Below are 22,573 nucleotides of genomic sequence, written 5' to 3'. Positions count from 1 at the left end.
AGCCTGTGGTGTATGGAGTTGAGAAGGCAAGCAAGTCTGTGGCTCTGCTGTCCCCTGTCTTGCCCTCTGCACATGGTTCAGAGACTTCACATGCCCAGCCAACCTGCCTCAGGGTGAGTCTTTGGAGCATTTGTTCATGTCTGTGAGGTAGCAAATGGTCTGATTCTTTGCATTGCTTCTGAATCCTCCACAACCTCTTCAGTGTAGAGAGTATTTCACGTAGAACACACGATAAATGCCGAGCAAAATTAATTAATTACAGCATGAACAAGGCTAATTCTATAATTTATCATAGTAATAGATTGTCTATATTTCAAGACTCTAATAGAATATGCTGCTTCCTTTCTCTTCAGTGTAATCTGTGGGATGAGTCCCAGTTCCAACAAGGAGTACTGGCAAGATTTCCCTATGGAGAGAGGGGGGAGCTGCCATTTGTAACTGAACACAGTCAGCTAGATCCAGGGATAAAAGTGGCTCTATTTTGGGGTATAGATAAAAGATAAGGAAGATGCTCATTTTTGCACCATCAGTTCTGGGTTACCATAACCTGTCCCACAATAGCAACAGTCTCAGGGTAAGGAGGCTCTGGACCTGTCAGCGGTGACCCTCCAGCAAGAATCATCGTCACTACTTGGTCATCAGCAAACTCAGGAGGGAGAGGGAGAGAAGCTGTGGCAGGACAATATGGCAGGTGACGTTAAGATTCTGCTCTGTGTATTTACAGGTTGTTATCAATGTTCCTAAGGGATGGATGGTATGTTTAAGTGGGCAATTATATCTTACCAACTGGGTCAAAGGTTGTGTTGTGTATTCTTTTATGTGATGGTTTGAGTGTAGGAAAGTGTGCAGCGGCAGGAGACAATGGGCCACTGCGGAGTTGGGATGTGATTCCGCCAAGATATCTAGCAGATATCATGGGGCACTGAGGTGTTGGACCTAGAGTGGGTAAAAGACAAACTATATCATTTTTATTTTTATATTTTTACAACAACAGATGGGGAACCAAGGTGATGAGCAAGAATCCAGTAGTAATCCTAAGAGTTGAGAGAAAGTTTTTATTTTCTAAGTAAGAGGAGGGCAGCGCCATCTTAAGTCATGTGACACACACACATCAAGGGCGGGAATTCAAACAAAGAAAAGGGGAAGTAGCCTGGGCTAGCAGGCTGTTGGTCCCCTGCTGTGTGATAAGTAATGGCAGCTCAGAGAGTTAGAGATTAAAAGCTGCTTTTTAAAGAAAGTTGTTTAGAAAGTCTTTCAGGATACACATATTCTTTTTAACGTGGGCTCCACAGGAATTTTTGGTTGAAATCCTAGTTAGACAAGCTACATCTTAATTAAAGGTATTAAAAGGTGATTAAGTTTGTTTTTAGAAAGAAGAGAGTAAAGAGATTACCTGAATCAGGTGGGGATTTTCATCCAAGGTTCAGAACTTAGATAGGGAAAAATTAGTCACTACCTCCAAGTAGAGAGTTGTGATGAAATGTCTGTAACACCAGAGAGAGTGAATGTAGGCATATATTGTAGAAGTTATTAAGGTTAAAGAAAAATCTGTGACTCTGGGTAGAGAGCTTAACAGATAGATATATTTTGGGCTATCCTGAGTTTTAAGTTGCTTATTGGTTTTAGAATTGATAGGTTTAAGTTTGTTTTAAGTTTGTTTTAAGGATTTGTTTTAAAATCACCCAAGTCATGTGGTGATTTTCATCTATGGTTCGGAACTTAGATAGGGAAAAATTGGTCACTAACTCCAAGTAGAGAATTGTAATAAATGTCTATAACACCAGGTAGAGTGAATGCAGACATATATTATAGAAGTTATTAAGGTTAAATAAAAATCTGTGGCTTAGGGTAGAGAGCTTAACAGATTGAGATATTTTGGGCAAAAGTCCTGGTTTGATATGTTGCTTATTGATATTGGAATTGATAGAAGGTATTTGGTTTGTCTTATGAATTACCCCGCTAAAGGCCATATGACTCGTTGATGCCGGCTAGCAAGGGTTTGTGGTTACTTTTGATATTTACCACAATAGGAAGCTCAAATTCTCTTAATGTGGGCTCCACGAGAATTTTGGGTTCATTTCCTGATATCATAGAGTACAAAAGCCTATCAGGCTCATTGTTTAGCTTACTTCCTTTTTTTTTTTTCAGACACACTGAAAACATGTTTAATTTTTAAACAACTGTTCATGACCCAAAACACTATTTCTAACTTCTTTCAGTTACTGAGTCCAGATTTAGATTACAGGTGAGATTCAGTCTTAACTGAGAACATTTTTGTCAAATGACAACCTTTTATTTTTCTTTCAAGAGAACAAAAGAGCATTAGCAAAGAATGAGTCATTTTTCAAATATTTCACATTTGATCAGATTTGGCTCATGCTAATGATGTGCCCCTGTGATAAGCATGTTCTTTCTGTGGTTTTCAGTACTAGAATATCTCCGTGCTGAAGCGGCAGGCCACTGCATGGGCCTGTCTGTACAGAAACATGGACATTGGAGGTTTGCGAACTATTTGGAGTGTCACTTGTGCACCACATGATAACTAACATTTAGAAACAGATTCAACACCAATGAAACACTTCAAATTTCAGGGAGTGCCCCCCCCCCATATTACACACAAGGTGAAGGCTATTTTAAAGTCACAAATAATCCCAAACATTTATGAAAACATCATTATCAACAGGAAGTCTGCTCCCAATTTATTTTTACCATCCTGCATGTCAGCCCTACGTCCCTCTAACACAAAGGTCAAACATGGTAAAACGAAAGAGCGTTCAGGACAGGAATGAGACACCTATCTAAGGTTTCTGTCCACTGGGGTCTTAGGGCTCTTATTTTACATGAGACAGGACTGGGTGAGAAAATGAACACTCTTAATATACACTTTTTAAAACACTTTCTCCAACCACAGATTATGTTGTTTTGGGTATTGTTTCTGTTTGTCTTACTGAGATAGAGACTTGCTCTGCTGTTGAACATCCTCCAGCTTCATCGTTTTGTCTAGCGGCAGCTACAGCACCAGGTGCCTGTCACACACAGCGCTGCGAAATGCCCACTAACATCCTCTCTCTCCTGATCCCTTTCAGGCAGTGTCTGGTGATAAATGAACTTTGGCACATATACAACTCTAAAACCATATATTACATATGTACACTTCTCCCATATATATTCCATAGTCATTCCACAGAGTTCTCCAGTTGAGTAATAACATGATAATTGGGTTCATGTACAGTCAACATCCAGTTCATCTCAGAAGGAAAGTTCTATTTCTACAACTGGTTCATTTCAATATGCATGTTCTTTTATTTGGAGGAAACTGCAGAATTCTCAAGTTATACATTGAAATTGTTTATAAATAAATACATAAAATTTCATTGATACCAAGAAGCTGGTTTATATCTTTATCTTGTGGGGAAAGCTATTTTATTTAGAGATTCATATAAAAATAATAGTTGGTTTGACGAGGTCTAAGAAAATGCTGACTCTTAAAAGTTTCACTTACTGAGTGATAAACTAAGGTCATGTGGCAGGAGACTTTAACTGTTAGATTCCAACGTAAATTCAAACTCCTCCCATAAGAAGTAATTTTCACGACTGTTTCCCTCACACTTAAATAAGTTGAATCAATTAAATCTAAACTCCAAGATCTCATCCAGGTTACTTTTATGAGTCTGTCTGCAGGAAGCCACAATCCTGCCCATTCTATACTCCCAGGAAGGTCTTCTCACCAAAGAGTTAGGCCACATGTCCCTTCACTAGGAGTACACAGCTTTAAACCGATGTGTAATTATTAAAGGGGTAAAATATTTGGGTGTAACTGGCATTTACAAAAGAATCATTTATGTCTATTACAAATAATTTATCTGGACTGACTCAATAATAAAATTAACTAGTGAAACTTTAAAAGAACCACCTGTTTAATAACATATAAATATAATATCAGCAGAGGAAGAATAGAAGTTCGCAGGGAAATTATAATAACATAGTTACAGGCTTTTCAAGGTACTTTTTGAATTCAGCAAGCCACTGGGCTCCAACTGCTCCATCCACAACTCGATGATCACAGCTGAGTGTGACAGACATCACACTAGCCACGTCAAAGCCTTTCTCATTATCTGCTGGTATCAGTTTATCCTCGGAAGCACCAATTGCCAAAATACATGCCTGAGGTGGGTTAATAATCGCAGAGAAATTCTTAATTCCGAACATCCCTAAGTTGGAGATTGTAAATGTCCCACCCTGGAACTCGTGAGGCTGAAGTTTACCCTCTCTTGCTTTGGAGGCTAAAGAAACAACATCACTAGCAATGGTTTCCAGTCCTTTTATGTGTGCATTAAACACAATAGGGGTGATAAGTCCTGCAGGGGTACTGACAGCAACGCTGACATCAACCACATGATTTTGTCGTATAACTGTGTCCATCCAAGATGAGTTTGCTTCAGGAACTTTCAGGCAGGCCAAAGCTGAAGCTTTTATGATGAAGTCATTGACGGAGATTTTTCCTTTACCTTCAAGCATCTTATTAAGTTCCTTCCGCACCAACAGCACCTCTCCCATATTTACATCAACAGAAGGGTAATAATGAGGGATAGTCTGCTTCGACTGCATGAGCCTCTGCGCAATCACTCGACGAATGTTGCTGATGGGGATGTCTATGAAGACACCTGCAGGAGTTGGTGCCACTCTTGGACCCGGGGGAGCAGCTGCTGCAGCAGCAGGAGCAGCCTTAGTAGGCACAAAAGAGTCAATGTCCTTCTTGATGATTCTGCCTTCTGGTCCCGTCCCTTTAACTTGGGTGAGGTCAATCCCTTTTTCTGCTGCCAATTTCTTTGCAAGAGGGCTAACAAACACCCTTCCCTTTGGTTCAGCAGGAGCGGCTGAGGGGGTAGGTGCTAAAGGCTGGGGGGTGGGAGGAACAGCTGCCACTGGGGGTGGGACAGGTGGTGGTGCCTGTGGCTTTAAGCTGGTCACTTCTGTTGGCCTGTAGTCTGCAAATGCTGCTATATCTTCCTGTTTTTCTACTGTGATACATAGTGGGGTTCCCAGAGGAACATCCCTTGTGCCTTCAGGGACCAGGATTTTTGCCAGATAACCTTCTTCTTGTACTTCAAAGCCTATGGTGGCCTTGTCGGTCTCTATCTCTGCCAGCAAGTCTCCTTCACTCAGCTTCTCTCCCACTTCCTTTTCCCACCTCTGGAAGGTGCCCATGGTCATGGTTGGGGAGAGGGCAGGAAGAACAATCTGCATGTGAACGGGATAGGAGTTACCTGGAGCATTTGCAGAAGGTGCAGCTGGGGCAGCAGCTGGAGCTGCAGCTGGGGCTGGGGCTGCCTGTGTGGCAGCTGTTGCTGAATCCAATGTATAATTTTTAAAGGCCTCAATATCTATCCTGAGGCTTTTCAACTGTGATACAAATGATAGATCCAACTGGAACATCTCTGGTCCCCTCAGGAACAAGGATCTTTGCCATATAGCGCTCCTCCAAGCTCTCAAATCCAACAGTGGCTTTATCAGTTTCAACCTCTGCAATTAGATCACCCTCACTGATTTTTTCCCCTTCTTTTTTTTTCCCAGCGGGCTATGGTGCCTGCCTGCATTGTAGGGAAAAGTGAAGGTAGTGGAACCTTCTGGTGCGGAGGGAGGCTATAAGAGCGGCGGCTGGGCGACCCCAGGAGTTGTTGCAGTATGCGGTTACGTGGGACGGTGGCAGAGCCATAGCTCCAGCCGCACAACGAGCGGACCCCATAGCTGGGTATCCCACTGCTGCAACGAACTGCGGCGGGGCCGGTCCTCGGGCCCTTCAAAGTTGCCCACCGAGCCCTGAACCCGGCCCTGGGAACAGCACTCTGCACCCTCCGCGCACAGACGGGCCACATACTGCCACCGACCCCACGCCCCAAAGGCTCCGCTTACTTCCTTTTTTAAAAATTGTTTAATCTTCATGATGGGTGTGACTTTGAGTTTTATGGTTATATTATTACTCTGGGAGAGAGTGCAAGATACAAGCTTTTCTGGTTACAGACTAAGGAACACAGTATTTTGGGAGAAAGATTTTGTCTTTGTGTTTTTAAAAGGTGTGATTAGGCTCTGGAAACCTCACAGAGTCATACTGATCAGATTTGATAGAGGTAGACCGCCTGAAAAAGTTAATACAGGAGAATCAAACAAAAAGATTTCGATTCTAAACTTTTGTCTTGAGAGTTGTATTTTGCAGAATGTGCCTACTTGGAATCCTGGTCTCAAGGACTTTCACCTGGGTCCAGTCAGGACACATCAGCTACAGCATTTGCTTCATTCTTCCTCCCCTCTACCCCCAAGGATATCTCAATGCCCATATACAGCTTGAAGAAGTTGTGGAGGAGTCATCATCCCAATTCCCTGGACTTTTGGGGGAGCTGAAAGTGGTTATTCTACAGTTGTTTTTATGAGGAATTTAAAATTTGTTGTAATTTAACAGGGAGGAATTAGTTAGATTGAATTGTACAGTCATAATCTCATTTGGTAACTAAGCTAAAATCATATCTTTGCTTTGATATAGAATTTATTTGTTAAAAGTTTAAAAGTACAAGGTTTAGAGCCAGTACCTCTATTGATGTCATTACAAACTTCTGAGTTGATTACACATGTGAGTTAAGGGCCAAATAGCAAACATATTGCTGACTTTGTGAGAGAACTTTCAAGATATTATTAAGATATAAAGACAACAGTCCAGATTGCCTTATATAGATAGATGGTTTTCAAAAATGTCAGAAATCCACAAAATTTGAGATTTAAAGTTATTTATCTTTTGTTGAGACATATCTGCTCCTAACAGTTCCCCTTTAGCAGATTTAACGAAGAACTTGAACATTTCTACCTCCAGGTGAGGCAATACTTTGTGGCTAGGCAGCTACTAGACAAAACTGCCTGTTTCATGTGCAGAATTATACTGTCCAGAAAAGGACAAACTCTGCAGAATAGTTAACTGATAAACCCTGCCAAGACAGGGTGATCAGCCCTTCAATATCTGCATTTCAAGAGTCTGTCAGTTGATTTTGGGCCAGAGGGCTGAAGACTTGAGCTCACATGTTGTTAGCAGGGGACTGTGCTAGTGGAGATTTGTCTCTACAACTTCTCAGTCTGAAGGCTGTGTTAGGCTTCCTATGTGTATAGATATTTGGTCATTCTCAGATTTCTGAGGGGGTTGAAGACTGATTATAGTTTCATAGCCTATCAGGCTGTTTAACTCTGGAAATACATATTTTATTAGATATCAGATAGTATACAAGCTAGCCAAGATATAATATAGATTTTAAGCTTTTCTTAAGCTAGAATGGATAACTAAACATTCTGTTTAACTGATATAGTGTTGGACTGGGTGTTAGATATATTTTATGCTTTTAATTATAACATGATAACAGTTGTACTCAGCTTATATTTGGGGGAAAAGTTTTTTTTTTAATTAGACAAAAAGGGTGAAATGTAGGAAGATGTCACAGGTGAGGCAGGCACAAGATAGAAGGAGGCCTGTCATTGGATGAGAAGGAAGGATGGGCGGGAGAAAAGTTTGAAGGAAGAGGAGGAGACTAGAAGAGAAAGCAAGAGACAGGAGGGAGAGGGAGAGAAGCCATGGCAGGATAATATGGCAGGTGACGTTAAGATTATGCTCTGTGTATTTACAGGTTGTTACCAATGTTCCTAAGGGATGGATGGTACCGGGCTTTGTATGTTTAAGTGGGCAATTATATCTTACCAAATGGGGAAAAAAAAGAAATCCTTTTGCAGGAAGTGTCTGCTGGTTATAAGGGGGCGCGGGGAGAGAGAGCACAAAACAGAGAGACACAGAGACATAGAGAGGCAGAGAGACAGAGAAAGGCAGAGACAGAGGCACAGAGAGAATTCAGAGAAAGATTTCTCTCATCATAACTCCTATTTTATTTCCCTAAATAAACTTATCAAGAGAAATTCTTTTTTTTTTTTTATGTCTTAGGTTATTCTTTTTTTTTTTTACTTTTTTTTTTTTTTATTAACTTGAGTATTTCTTATATAGATTTCGAGTGTTATTCCCTTTCCCGGTATCCGGGCAAACATCCCCCTCCCCCCTCCCGTTCCTTATGGGTGTTCCCCTCCCAACCCTCCCCCCATTGCCGCCCTTCCCCAACCAGTCTAGTTCACTTGCGGTTCAGTCTTAGCAGGACCCAGGGCTTCTCCTTCCGCTGGTGCTCTTACTAGGATATTCATTGCTACCTATGAGGTCAGAGTCCAGGGTCAGTCCATGTATAGTCTTTAGGTAGTGGCTTAGTCCCTGGAAGCTCTGGTTGCTTAGCATTGTTGTACATATGGGGTCTCGAGCCCCTTCAAGATCTTCCAGTTCTTTCTCTGATTCCTTCAACGGGGGTCCTATTCTCAGTTCAGTGGTTTGCTGCTGGCATTCGCCTCTGTATTTGCTGTATTCTGGCTGTGTCTCTCAGGAGCGATCTACATCCGGCTCCTGTCGGTCTGCACTTCTTTGCTTCATCCATCTTGTCTAATTGGGTGGCTGTACATGTATGGGCCACATGTGGGGCAGGCTCTGAATGGTTGTTCCTTCTGTGTCTGTTTTAATCTTTGCCTCTCTCTTCCCTGCCAAGGGTATTCTTGTTCCCCTTTTAAAGAAGGAGTGAAGCATTCACATTTTGATCATCCGTCTTGAGTTTCATTTGTTCTAGGTATCTAGGGTAATTCAAGCATTTGGGCTAATAGCCACTTATCAATGAGTGCATACCATGTATGTCTTTCTGTGATTGGGTTAGCTCACTCAGGATGACATTTTCCAGTTCCAACCATTTGCCTACGAATTTCACAAAGTCGTTGTTTTTGATAGCTGAGTAATATTCCATTGTGTAGATGTACCACATTTTCTGTATCCATTCCTCTGTTGAAGGGCATCTGGGTTCTTTCCAGCTTCTGGCTATTATAAATAAGGCTGCATGAACATAGTGGAGCACGTGTCTTTTTTATATGTTGGGGCATCTTTTGGGTATATGCCCAAGAGAGGTATAGCTGGATCCTCAGGCAGTTCAATGTCCAATTTTCTGAGGAACCTCCAGACTGATTTCCAGAATGGTTGTACCAGTTTGCAATCCCACCAACAATGGAGGAGTGTTCCTCTTTCTCCACATCCTCGCCAGCATCTGTTGTCCCCTGAGTTTTTGATCATAGCCATTCTCACTGGTGTGAGGTGAAATCTCAGGGTTGTTTTGATTAGTATTTCCCTTATGACTAAAGATGTTGAACATTTCTTTAGGTGTTTCTCAGCCATTCGGCATTCCTCAGCTGTGAATTCTTTGTTTAGCTCTGAACCCCATTTTTTAATAGGGTTATTTGTTTCCCTGCGGTCTAACTTCTTGAGTTCTTTGTATATTTTGGATATAAGGCCTCTATCTGTTGTAGGATTGGTAAAGATCTTTTCCCAATCTGTTGGTTGCCGTTTTGTCCTAACCACAGTGTCCTTTGCCTTACAGAAGCTTTACAGTTTTATGAGATCCCATTTGTCGATTCTTGATCTTAGAGTGTAAGCCATTGGTGTTTTGTTTAGGAAATTTTTTCCAGTGCCCATGTGTTCCAGATGCTTCCCTAGTTTTTCTTCTATTAGTTTGAGTGTGTCTGGTTTGATGTGGAGGTCCTTGATCCACTTGGACTTAAGCTTTGTACAGGGTGATAAGCATGGATCGATCTTCATTCTTCTACATGTTGACCTCCAGTTGAACCACCACCATTTGCTGAAAATGCTATCTTTTTTTTCATTTGATGGTTTTGGCTCCTTTGTCAAAAATCAAGTGACCATAGGTGTGTGGGTTCATTTCTGGGTCTTCAATTCTATTCCATTGGTCTATCTGTCTGTCTCTGTACCAATACCATGCAGTTTTTATCACTATTGCTCTGTAATACTGCTTGAGTTCAGGGATAGTGATTCCCCCTGAAGTCCTTTTATTGTTGAGGATAGCTTTAGCTATCCTGGGTTTTTTGTTATTCCAGATGAATTTGCAAATTGTTCTGTCTAACTCTTTGAAGAATTGGATTGGTATTTTGATGGGGATTGCATTGAATCTGTAGATTGCTTTTGGTAAAATGGCCATTTTTACTATATTAATCCTGCCAATCCGTGAGCATGGGAGATCTTTCCATCTTCTGAGGTCTTCTGCAATTTCCTTCTTCAGTTTCTTGAAGTTCTTATTGTACAGATCTTTTACTTGCTTGGTTAAAGTCACACCGAGGTACTTTATATTATTTGGGTCTATTATGAAGGGTGTCATTTCCCTAATTTCTTTCTCGGCTTGTTTCTCTTTTGTATAGAGGAAGGCAACTGATTTATTTGAGTTAATTTTATACCCAGCCACTTTGCTGAAGTTGTCTATCAGCTTTAGTAGTTCTCTGGTGGAACGTTTGGGATCACTTAAATATACTATCATATCATCTGCAAATAGTGCTATTTTGACTACTTCTTTTCCGATCTGTATCCCCTTGACCTCCTTTTGTTGTCTGATTGCTCTGGCTAGAACTTCAAGAACTATATTGAATAAGTAGGGAGAGAGTGGGCAGCCTTGTCTAGTCCCTGATTTTAGTGGGATTGCTTCAAGTTTCTCTCCATTTAGTTTAATGTTAGCAACTGGTTTGCTGTATATGGCTTTTACTATGTTCAGGTATGGGCCTTGAATTCCTATTCTTTTCAGGAATTTTATCATGAAGGGGTGTTGAATTTTGTCAAATGCTTTCTCAGCATCTAATGAAATGATCATGTGGTTTTTTTCTTTCAGTTTGTTTATATAATGGATCACGTTGATGGTTTTCCGTATATTAAACCATCCCTGCATGCCTGGGATGAAGCCTACTTGGTCATGGTGGATGATTGTTTTGATGTGCTCTTGGATTCGGTTTGCCAGAATTTTGTTGAGTATTTTTGCGTCGATATTCATAAGGGAAATTGGTCTGAAGTTCTCTTTCTTTGTTGTGTCTTTGTGTGGTTTAGGTATAAGAGTAATTGTGGCTTCGTAGAAGGTATTCGGTAGTGATCCATCTGTTTTAATTTTGTGGAATAGTTTGGATAATATTGGTATGAGGTCTTCTATGAAGGTTTGATAGAATTCTGCACTAAACCCGTCTGGACCTGGGCTCTTTTTGGTTGGGAGACCTTTAATGACTGCTTCTATTTCCTTAGGAGTTATGGGGTTGTTTAACTGGTTTATCTGTTCCTGATTTAACTTCGGTACCTGGTATCTGTCTAGGAAATTGTCCATTTCCTGAAGATTTTCAAGTTTTGTTGAATATAGGTTTTTATAGTAAGAACTGATGATTTTTTGAATGTCCTCTGAATCTGTTGTTATGTCTCCCTTTTCATTTCTGATTTTGTTAATTTGGACGCACTCTCTGTGTCCTCTCGTTAGTCTGGCTAAGGGTTTATCTATCTTGTTGATTTTCTCAAAGAACCAACTTTTGGTTCTGTTGATTCTTTCTATGGTCCTTTTTGTTTCTACTTGGTTGATTTCAGCTCTGAGTTTGATTATTTCCTGCCTTCTACTCCTCCTGGGTGTATTTGCTTCTTTTTGTTCTAAAGCTTTTAGGTGTGCTGTCAAGCTGCTGACATATGCTCTTTCCTGTTTCTTTCTGCAGGCACTCAGGGCTATGAGTTTTCCTCTTAGCACAGCTTTCATTGTGTCCCATAAGTTTGGGTATGTTGTACCTTCATTTTCATTAAATTCTAAAAAGTTTTTAATTTCTTTCTTTATTTCTTCCTTGACCAGGTTATCATTGAGTAGAGCATTGTTCAGTTTCCAAGTATATGTGAGCATTCTTCCTTGATTGTTATTGAAGACCAGTTTTAGGCCGTGGTGGTCCGATAGCACGCATGGGATTATTTCTATCTTTCTGTACCTGTTGAGGCCCGTTTTTTGACCAATTATATGGTCAATTTTGGAGAAAGTACCATGAGGAGCTGAGAAGAAGGTATATCCTTTGGTTTAGGATAGAATGTTCTATAAATATCCGTTAAGTCCATTTGGCTCATGACTTCTCTTAGTCTGTCTACATCTCTGTTTAATTTCTGTTTCCATGATCTGTCCATTGATGAGAGTGGGGTGTTGAAATCTCCCACTATTATTGTGTGAGGTGCAATGTGTGTTTTGAGCTTTAGTAAGGTTTCTTTTACATATGTAGGTGCCCTTGTATTTGGGGCATAGATATTTAGGATTGAGAGTTCATCTTGGTGGATTTTTCCTTTGATGAATATGAAGTGTCCTTCCTTATCTTTTTTGATGACTTTTAGTTGAAAATTGATTTTATTTGATATTAGAATGGCTACTCCAGCTTGCTTCTTCTGACCATTTGCTTGGAAAATTGTTTTCCAGCCTTTCACTCTGAGGTAATGTCTGTCTTTGTCTCTGAGGTGTGTTTCCTGTAGGCAGCAGAATGCAGGGTCCTCGTTGCGTATCCAGTTTGTTAATCTATGTCTTTTTATTGGGGAGTTAAGGCCATTGATGTTGAGAGATATTAAGGAATAGTGATTATTGCTTCCTGTTATATTCCTATTTGGATGTGAGGTTATGTTTGTGTGCTTTCATTCTCTTTGTTTTGTTGCCAAGACGATTAGTTTCTTGCTTCTTCTAGGGTATAGCTTGCCTCCTTATGTTGGGCTTTACCATTTATTATCCTTTGTAGTGCTGGATTTGTAGAAAGATATTGTGTAAATTTGGTTTTGTCATGGAATATCTTGGTTTCTCCATCTATGTTAATTGAGAGTTTTGCAGGATACAGTAACCTGGGCTGGAATTTGTGTTCTCTTAGGGTCTGTAGGACATCAGTCCAGGATCTTCTGGCCTTCATAGTTTCTGGCGAAAAGTCTGGTGTGATTCTGATAGGTCTGCCTTTATATGTTACTTGACCTTTTTCCCTTACTGCTTTTAATATTCTTTCTTTATTTTGTGCGTTTGGTGTTTTGACTATTATGTGACGGGAGGTGTTTCTTTTCTGGTTCAATCTATTTGGAGTTCTGTAGGCTTCTTGTATGCCTATGGGTATCTCTTTTTTTAGGTTAGGGAAGTTTTCTTCTATGATTTTGTTGAAGATATTTACTGGTCCTTTGAGCTGGGAGTCTTCACTCTCTTCTATACCTATTATCCTTAGGTTTTATCTTCTCATTGAGTCCTGGATTTCCTGTATGTTTTGGACCAGTAGCTTTTTCCGCTTTACATTATCTTTGACAGTTGAGTCAATGATTTCTATGGAATCTTCTGCTCCTGAGATTCTCTCTTCCATCTCTTGTATTCTGTTGGTGATGCTTGTATCTATGGCTCCTTGTCTCTTCCTTTGGTTTTCTATATCCAGGGTTGTTTCCATGTGTTCTTTCTTGATTGCTTCTATTTCCATTTTTAATTCCTTCAACTGTTTGATTGTGTTTTCCTGGAATTCTTTCAGGGATTTTTGCGATCCCTCTCTGTAGGCTTCTACTTGTTCTCTAAGGGAGTTCTTCATGTCTTTCTTGACGTCTTCCAGCATCATGAACAAATATGATTTTTGAAACTAGATCTTGCTTTTCTGGTGTGTTTGGATATTCCATGTTTGTTTTGGTGGGAGAATTGGGCTCCGATGATGGCATGTAGTCTTGGTTTCTGTTGCTTGGGTTCCTGCGCTTGCCTCTCGCCATCAGATCATCTCTAGTGTTACTTTGTTCTGCTATTTCTGACAGTGGCTAGACTGTCCTATAATCCTGTGTGTCAGGAGTGCTGTAGACCTGTTTTCCTCTCTTTCAGTCAGTTATGGGGACAGAGTGTTCTGCTTTCGGGCGTGTAGTTTTTCCTCTCTGCAGGTCTTCAGCTGTTCCTGTGGGCCTGTGTCTTGAGTTCACCAGGCGGGGTGCTGCCCAAGGGCTCTCTGTGGCGGCAGCAACCAGGAAGACCTGTGCCTCCCCTTCCAGAAGCTTCAGTGCACCAGGGTTCCAGATGGCCTTTGGTTTTTTTCTCTGGCGTCCGAGATGTATGTACAGAGAGCAGTCTCTTCTGGTTTCCCAGGCTTGTCTGCCTCTCTGAAGGTTCAGCTCTCCCTCCCACGGGATTTGGGTGCAGAGAACTGTTTATCTGGTCTGTTTCCCTCAGGTTCCGGCGGTGTCTCAGGCAGGGGTCCTGCTGCTCCTGGGCCCTCCCCCACGGGAGCCCAGAGGCCTTATACAGTTTCCTCTTGGGCCAGGGATGTGGGCAGGGGTGGGCAGTGTTGGTGGTCTCTTCCGCTCTGCAGCCTCAGGAGTGCCCACCTGACCAGGCGGTGAGGTCTCTTTCCCACGGGTTCTGGGAGCAGAGAGCTGCTGCAGGCCGGGATCCGCGGGCGTGGGACCTCCGGCAAACACAGGACGTGCCCGGTCCTAGATGAACTCTGCCTCTGTGTGTCCCAATCTCACCAGGCAGCTCTCTTGCAGCAGTCAAGTTGGTCTTACCTGTGGTCCCGAGGCTCAAGTTTGCTCACGGGGTGCTGCCCAAGGGCTAAGAGAAATTCTTATAATGTGAAACAACACTGGGCAGTGGTCTGTGTCTAAGAGAGCAATGATTAGCTATTAACATCAGTAATATTAATGGATAGACAAAGCTCATGGAAATTTCAGAAAAAGTGACTCCAACACATGCGATGCCTTTAAAAGACAGTGCAATGAGATAGTTCAGATGGCCAGTTTACATACTGCAGCCACTTGGACCTGAGAAGTCCATATATAAAAACAGCTCATGGATTGTAGTGACTCATAGGGAGGAGATGCTCATGGGGAGGGCGTTGTGAGGTAGAGTGGTCCACAGAGTGGGGAAACCTATGAGAAAGGAGACTCATGAGGGCGCTCCTACAGGGACGATCCCTTACTGACAGGTACATAGCCTTGGCTTTTGTGGATGATAAAGGCAAGTAGACAACTCACAGAATGCAGGAGTCAGGTAGCACTGTGTTGTCACTAACCCTTTGTGTATCATGTCTGGTCACATGGGTACACATTTATTATAGAGGATGATCAGGATAAATGGATAACATTTTCCTTGCTTAACTTTCAAACCAAATACAATTATAGGGGTCTATAATACATTTAAGACAATAATAGAATTTTAAGTTACTATTTAATTAGTCAAGTAGTAGATAATCATCTTGAAGAAGAAAGTGAAAGAGCATATTGTCAGTCAAAACAGGAAAAGAACACTCTCTGAGGAAACCTCTGCCACTTAAAAAGAAACTCAGATGCTGCTTTTCTGGTTTTTTCTTGGCTCAGAGGCAGAGATAGTTGCAGGTGTTGAGCGTACAATGGGCTAAGCCTCGCAAAGCACACATCTGTTGAGCCATGAGTCCAATCATACTCATAGCATAGCATACAATCATAGCATGAAATGCTTTCTTCACGCACAAATGCTTGGGTAGACATAGGAGCCAGCCCCTTTCCCAGATCCTAGTTCCCTGAAGACACATTTTCTGTAACTATAGCTTTGTAACTGAGCACACAGTGAAATCTTATACTATGTAATCTTCCATGTTTATCCTGTTTGCTTCACTTAGCCGGTTGCTTTTAAGTTCACACATGCAGCACAGGGCAGTGATACTGACTAGTACATAAATGCAAAAGTACTCTATTTACCAACTCACAGGTCAGTGGAGTTTTTAGTTTGGTTCTATTTAAAGAGTTGGATGTGAATGTATATGAACAATACATATGAATAGCATCATTCATCTCAAAGATAATCTTCTTTAAGACTGGGGATAAAGCTTAATCATCACAGTATCTTCCAAAGAGCGAGAAGACATGCATTGAGAGCTCTAGAATCCTTACTAACGGTGAGCATGGCATTGCACACCTGTAACTCAACACGAATGTGTGCAGATTGGGTAGAGACAGAGATAAGAACATCCATGAATTGCATTAGCCAGCTAGGCTAGACAAATTGATGGAGTTTCAGGTCTTGCAAAGGACTTTGCCTCAAAAAATAAACATTGGGACGAACTGAGAAACACATATGACACTGACTGACCTCTGCTCAGTTTCTTTTCAGTTACTAAAACAAAACACTGTGAGATGCAGATACTTACCCCCAACCATTGGACTGAAGTCAGTGATCCTGTGGTTGAATTAGGGAAAGACTGGAAGAAGCTGAGGAGGGTGACCCCGTAGGAGGGCCAGCAGTCTCAACTAACCTGGACCCCTGAGATTTCTCAGACACAGGCAGCCTACATGGGGGACAATGACTGGATGATGATGATGATGATAAAATAATAATAATGATAATAATAATAATAAATAACAACAACAATGACAACAACACATCGTTGTATCCAGGTTTCTGGTTCTAGGTGGTCAGAGTCCATGAGCGTCCTGGTGAAGAGCTTCTCAGCAGACCAGTGGGCATGGTGCTGGAGAAGTAGTTGTAAACTTACAACTGTTCCATAAGCACAAGGTAGAGAGAGCAGAACACTAGGAATGCTGTGGGTTTTTGAAACCTCTAAGTTCTTGGCCAGTGGTATATCTTCTTTAACAAGGCCACATCTCTTAATATCTCCTAAACAATTCCACCTGCTGGGCACCAAATGTTCAAAGGTTTGAGCCTATAGGAGCCATTCTCATTCAAACCACCACAACCTCTGATGTTTACACACATACATCTGCATATAGTATGTGTACATATTTAATAAACATGAACAACAACAACACATGCACAATTTATTTAAAAAAAAAAGAGTGTCCAGTAGTCCCTTGGGGGTTGTATTGGAGTTGTAGTTGAAAACACTATTTCCATTCTGTGATATCTTTGCTTTGGACTTTTGCTCATATTGTCGATACTCTCTTGACTATTGTAACTTTACTGTCTTGACTACATAGTAAATCTTTAGTTTGGGAAATCCAATTCTGTTCTTTTCCCACACAGTGTGGCTATCCTAGACTCTATGTGTTTCCTTATGAGTTTTTTTTTAAATTGACTTATAAGTGTACACACTTTCTGCTGGATTCCATTGGAGAGGCATCAAATTTGGCTACGGACAGTTGACTTCTTAATGTTTTGAGACTTCAGTCAATGCATGTGGTACATAACTCCAGTTATTGATGGCCCATTTATTTTTCTCTAGAAATACTTTTACAACTTTTGTTATATAAGGCTTGTACCCTTCCCCTCATTTTTATACATTTGCTTACATGTGCATATGTGCACATATGTGTGCATGCACATCATGGTGAACATAGATAAAGTGCAGATGCCAGTTCTCTCTGTTGTCTTGGAGAAAGAACTGAGGTAGTGAGGCTTGGTAGTAAGCACCATTACTAGTCTAGCTGTTTTTTCAAAACATCTTTTATTTTATTTGTTCTCACTTGATCTTATTTTTTATTAAGTTTTGACTCTCCTGTCAGTTGTATTCTTTTATTATATTTATAGCCAAGATTTCAGACTACCATATAGACTTCAAGGTATTTTTATATTACTATTATTGCTCTGCACCTTTGTTATAGGTTTATCAATTTTTAATACAGGATTATTCTTGTTGTTGGGAGATGATATTTTGGTTTGCCTTTGGTCTAATATGATGTCTTCCTTAAGGGTGCAGAATATTGGGTTCTGGATGCGGGAAGAGTGCATTCTGGCTGTGCTCTGGACATGGAAAGTCATGAGCAATTATTGTTATTTTACCACATTGTAATGTGTGACTATTCAAATCAAAGTACAATGTTTAGAAGATAAAACTTTTCTTGGCATAACTGAAAATTAGAAACCTAAACACGGGAGTAGAACAGGAGTGATCGGCAGAAAGAGCTCAACTCAGATCATGCGTTCTTCTTGGCTCTCAAAGGGGGCAAGCCCTGGGACCTCCCACTTCTGAGTTACCATGTGTCCTTCCATGCTCCCCTCACCTCTATCTCCATCCTGCCTGGGAAGTCTTCTGCAGAGTTCTGTAAAGTTGCAATTGACATAAGGTGACCTATGGGGATCCAGTTACTCAGGGAGGAAACATCTCACCTGGAGCAAAGACTGTGTGTGTGTGTGTGTGTGTGTGTGTGTGTGTGTGTGTGTGTGTGTGTGCATGAGACTGCATGCACATGCATGCTTTATTCACCCATGAATAAGGACAAAATGCTACATACAGAAAATAAATGGAACTGGATATTGTTACATTAAGCAAAATAAACAGATCCAGAAAGACAAATGTCACATGATTTTTTTATGTATGGAATCCATGTTTTATACACATACATTTACACACACACTATACAAACACACTATAAAACATGAGAGAACAATTGGGAAGGGGTGGGAGTGCAGGCAGCGGTAAGGGAGACAGTAGGGGTAACAGTGAGGGAATATGGTCAAAGCACATGATTTACTGGAAAATGTCATCATGCAACCAATTGCTTTATGAAATCTGCATAGACTTAAAGTTTGGGAAAAGAAATAAGTCAAAGTATATAGCATTCAAACAAGTACTGGGTGGAAAAGGGCTGTTATTGCAGCCTTCACTAAGTCTGTTGGTCATGTGGGCTGTGTATAGTTCTTAGTTCACTGTGTTGAGCAGGCTCAGTCTGGCCAAAAGTATAGGCAAGGTTTCCACAGTGAAGAGGTGGAAAGGCATGGAGGTTAGAGGAAGAAGGTATGAGAACTTTCCCCAACATTCTGTGTTTTATTTCATCATTTATTTTATAGAATACACAAGACAACCATTCAACAGTGTCCATGCAGCAAACACATCCACAAAACTGTCCACATGGCATTCATAGATGAGAGTGCGTTAGACTAAATGTTAGCCAAGCATGCAGACTGCAGTGATGACCAAGATATATTTAGTTAATGTGGAATGTGATTGAGAACTGTGGCTCATAGTATTGAGCAGACGTTCTATGATATGACCAAGTGTCTACTCGTTTGGTGTATTTGTGTATACTGATATCATTTAGAAAGATGTTCAGCAAACAAGGGTCAGATTTCAGCCTGTGGTTTGTCCTAGTGAGAAAAGCCTCACTTGGGAAGACCAGAGAACAACACAGAGCCAATATATCCTAGGTGATTTTTTATCATCTACTAGTTGGTCACCAGTTTCTTCATGAATCATGAACATAAAGATTATGATGTTTCCTGGACCTCTGTCGCATCTAGACTAGAGTAGGCTCTTCTGCCAGCTCTGCTGAGCTAGCTGGAGCAAGCCACAGTCTGGGCTGAGGCTGGAGGCACCTCGTGTCACTGGGTGCAGGATGGTAGGCTTTCCTGTAAGCTTCAGAGGATAGCTGTTGGCAAAGAAAAGGTATTGAATTACATGTTTGAAGCATGAAGCAGTTAGAATGCATTGAGGATAAAAACAGATTTAAGGACCACAACAATGGGTTCATACAGCAGAGGACAGAGATTAGCCTCTATCCAAACTCAGCATAGAGAGTGGAGATGTTCCCAAGGAGGAGAAGGGTTGGGGATTTAAAAGCTCTAAGACCACATCAATAATAGAGGAATGTGGTCAAACTGGCCTGACATTATGGTTGCTGAAGGCATTGGTAGTAACTGCGTGTCACCTGCCAGGCCAGGAAGGAACCAGTCACATACAAAGGAACCAGTCATAGGAGGATATCTTGCTGGGTGCATACAGGAAGTACATAGTTGGACCTAGGACTCTGAACCATGCCCAAGCATGGTCACTGTGTTGTCCTCACTTTCCCTAGAGCCTCTACAGCAGGGCAGCCCAACTTTCATGTTTTATTCACAGGGCTTCTATGTTATCTCAGGGGTCCTGTGAGCAAAACTGAATCTTCTTCAATTTCCCAAGGTTAGGGTGAGAACTGGCTAATGTCATCTTGAGAACACAATTTCAGATAAATGAATCATAGAACTGCCCAGATTCGTCATGTGAGGGCTGTCCTCAGCTTGTTCAACCTCTTCCCACTTGAACTCAGGGAAGAGATCTGTGAATGGTCAGGGTTTACTCTGCAGGAAAGTATAATCCTGTGTTCTCCAATGCACACCGAGCTGCTGTCTGAAACATAGCTTCTGCACTGAAGCATGGTTATTTGTAACCAAGCACTACATACTTATGATCAAATTTTAAAATATGTCAGGAGAAATGAGTGTTGGCAACCCACTACCACTCTGCAAAGCTTTGGCCCCTTAGAGCACAGCATACAAAAGACATAGCTGCTGCGTGCACACACTGCTATGCTAAGCTTTGAACTGGGTTCGGAACAATTTGTTAAGGAACCTTCCCATTTTGAGTTCATATATGACTACCTAATACCAGCTTTGGAAGCTGCATAGGGTTTATACAGAAAGCTGAGGTAAATAAGTCGGTTTTACTTGCAGAAGTCAGAACATCTCTGAGTAGGTGTGGGAAGCTAATAGTATTGGTTCCACATGGATTGGATTTGCCGTGTTAGAGTGCAGAGGTGGCCCTGCAAGGACATTTTCTGTTGACCTGAAGGTGTACAATGTGCACACTTGTAATTGTGCTGTGGATATGCACACAGCTGCCACAGCACATACGGAACAATAAGGATGAGACCAGGGAAGCTTTGGCTTGTCATATTTCCTTTAAATGTCTATTGAAATGCCATCTAGAACTAGATAATTAATAACAGTGGGTATTACCTATCGCAAGTTTCCACATCAGTGAAGATCTAAATTGCCCCTCTGGATTTCAATCATATACCCATCTTTTGCAATTAGTAGGTATTTGTTATGCCTTCTAGAGGTCAGTCGGGCACAGAGGTGGGTAGAGAAAGGGGAGGAAATCAGCAGGGGTTTAAGAAAGGAGATGGCTATGAACCGGGGAGGAGGAGGCTGGCTCCACAAGCTGGCGGGGAGTTGGGAGAGATGCCCCAGTGGGGTCATAGGCCCCACCAGCATTGTATGCTCCAAAGAAGGGGCCAGCATGCTACCTCTATAGGGTCGAATGAGTGGTTGAGATTTGCAGAACACCTGACCTCTGCTGCCAAGGTTTAGCTCTGCTGTTCCCATGACAGTAGACACAGACAGTATAGAAATGAGCATTGTTCTTTTCTTATGTCCCAACGTATTCAAAGAGATCAAGAGGCAGGCCAGACTGAAAGCAAGGGCCATAGAGGCGCTCCAAGTTTGGGTCTCTGAAAGTCTCCGGGGAGGTTTGCTTAGACAGACTTTTGGGTCCCTCCCCGAGAGATTCTAATTTTGTAGATCTTCGATGGAGCCTGAGAATCAACACTTTTTAGACAGCATCTCAGTTGTTCCGATTGACCTCAAACTTGATGCACAGCTGAGGCTGACCTTGATCTTCTGATCTTCCTGCTCCTGCCTTGAGAGTTCTGGAACTGTAAACATGTATTCCTCAGACAGCTTGAGAATCTGCATTTTAAAGATGCTTCTGAGCAGCCCTGAGGCCACTGGGAACCAGAGTTAAGGCTTAGCAGCAGGGCAGCTAAGAAGTGTCCAGTCTATTCAATTGTCCCAGATGTCCTTGGCTACGTAGTATTTATGATTCTCTAGAAACAATTCTCTGGGTCAAGAAGGTACTGAGGTGAGTCTGTACAGCTGGTGTGTAAGGTCTTCACTCCACACTTTGGCTGCTTGTGTTTCCGTTCCTTCCCATCTTGCCCTGTATAACTACAGCTTCTTCCCATGAGCCTTCCTACCCCAGTGGACTGGAATTTCCTACACCAACTTTCACAGTGAAGTGGACTGGGATGAGGAGGCTAAGTGTTAATGTCAGATCTTGTCTAAGTTCTGAATTCACTGGGAAACAACCACAGAGTGCAGAGTAGTGGGTAATTCGTTCTTTAACATGACAGTAATTACAAACATTTAAGCAACTAATAATGGTCAAGGTAATAATATTTACAGACTCATTCACACATCAAAGGCTGAGTTTTGTCGAGATAGTCTCATCTTACTGATGGTGCCATCAAGAATTAGGAATCAATGATGGCACAGAGTAGGTAGATTCCACTCCCCACTTCCCGATACATAGATGGGCACTAACAGGAACAGACCTGCTCAGGCTGCACAGTAATGGCCAAGACAGCTGCCCTGCAGAATGCTGCTGGGTCTCAAGGCCTAAGACTGCTCCGCGGCCTCCTCTCCCTCTTACAGAACAAGCTGCAAGCAGAGCATCTTGGGGGAAAAGGAATTCAACCCAAGTCTTCCCTGAAGTCATCGACCATAGGCTCAGTCTGCTGCTCTGGGATAGGAATGGCAGTGTACCAGCACTCACTGTGATGACATATTGTTGTCTGTCAGACATGTAACCTTCCCGAAGGCGGCTGGAATAGGGATAGAGAATGATATACTCAGCATTCTCAAGAAAGGATGAATAGATTCTCTTCCTCTACCAATATGGAAGGAACAGGCGCCTCAACATTCTGTTAGTGTTATGTTTTGACGAAAGAGAAAAAGGACAAGCTAATAATGCAATATAAGATGTGTCCTGATCAAAACATCTGGGATAAATGCATCGTGTAGTGCTAATGATGTCCTGTAATTGCCAGCTCCTACCCAAGCTGCTTTCTCAAAAAATTTTTCTTCACTTCACAGACAACAGGGGGGTGAGAATTGGCAAGAGAGTTCATGGTCACAGCAGATAGACTATAACCCAGTGTCTATTAGAATTC

The 22,573-nt window shown here is 41.7% G+C and overlaps 1 pseudogene; it reads right to left on the bottom strand.

Annotated features, from left to right (window-relative positions):
• Positions 1 to 3,893: 3,893 nt before the first annotated feature.
• On the bottom strand, positions 3,894 to 5,903 carry Dlat-ps1 (dihydrolipoamide S-acetyltransferase, pseudogene 1; annotated as a pseudogene).
• Positions 5,904 to 22,573: the final 16,670 nt, after the last annotated feature.

Source organism: Rattus norvegicus, chromosome 1 (genome assembly GCF_036323735.1).
Source record: "Rattus norvegicus strain BN/NHsdMcwi chromosome 1, GRCr8, whole genome shotgun sequence".
Classification (NCBI taxonomy): Eukaryota; Metazoa; Chordata; class Mammalia; order Rodentia; family Muridae; genus Rattus; species Rattus norvegicus.
This window is presented reverse-complemented; position numbering and strand designations above follow the sequence as displayed.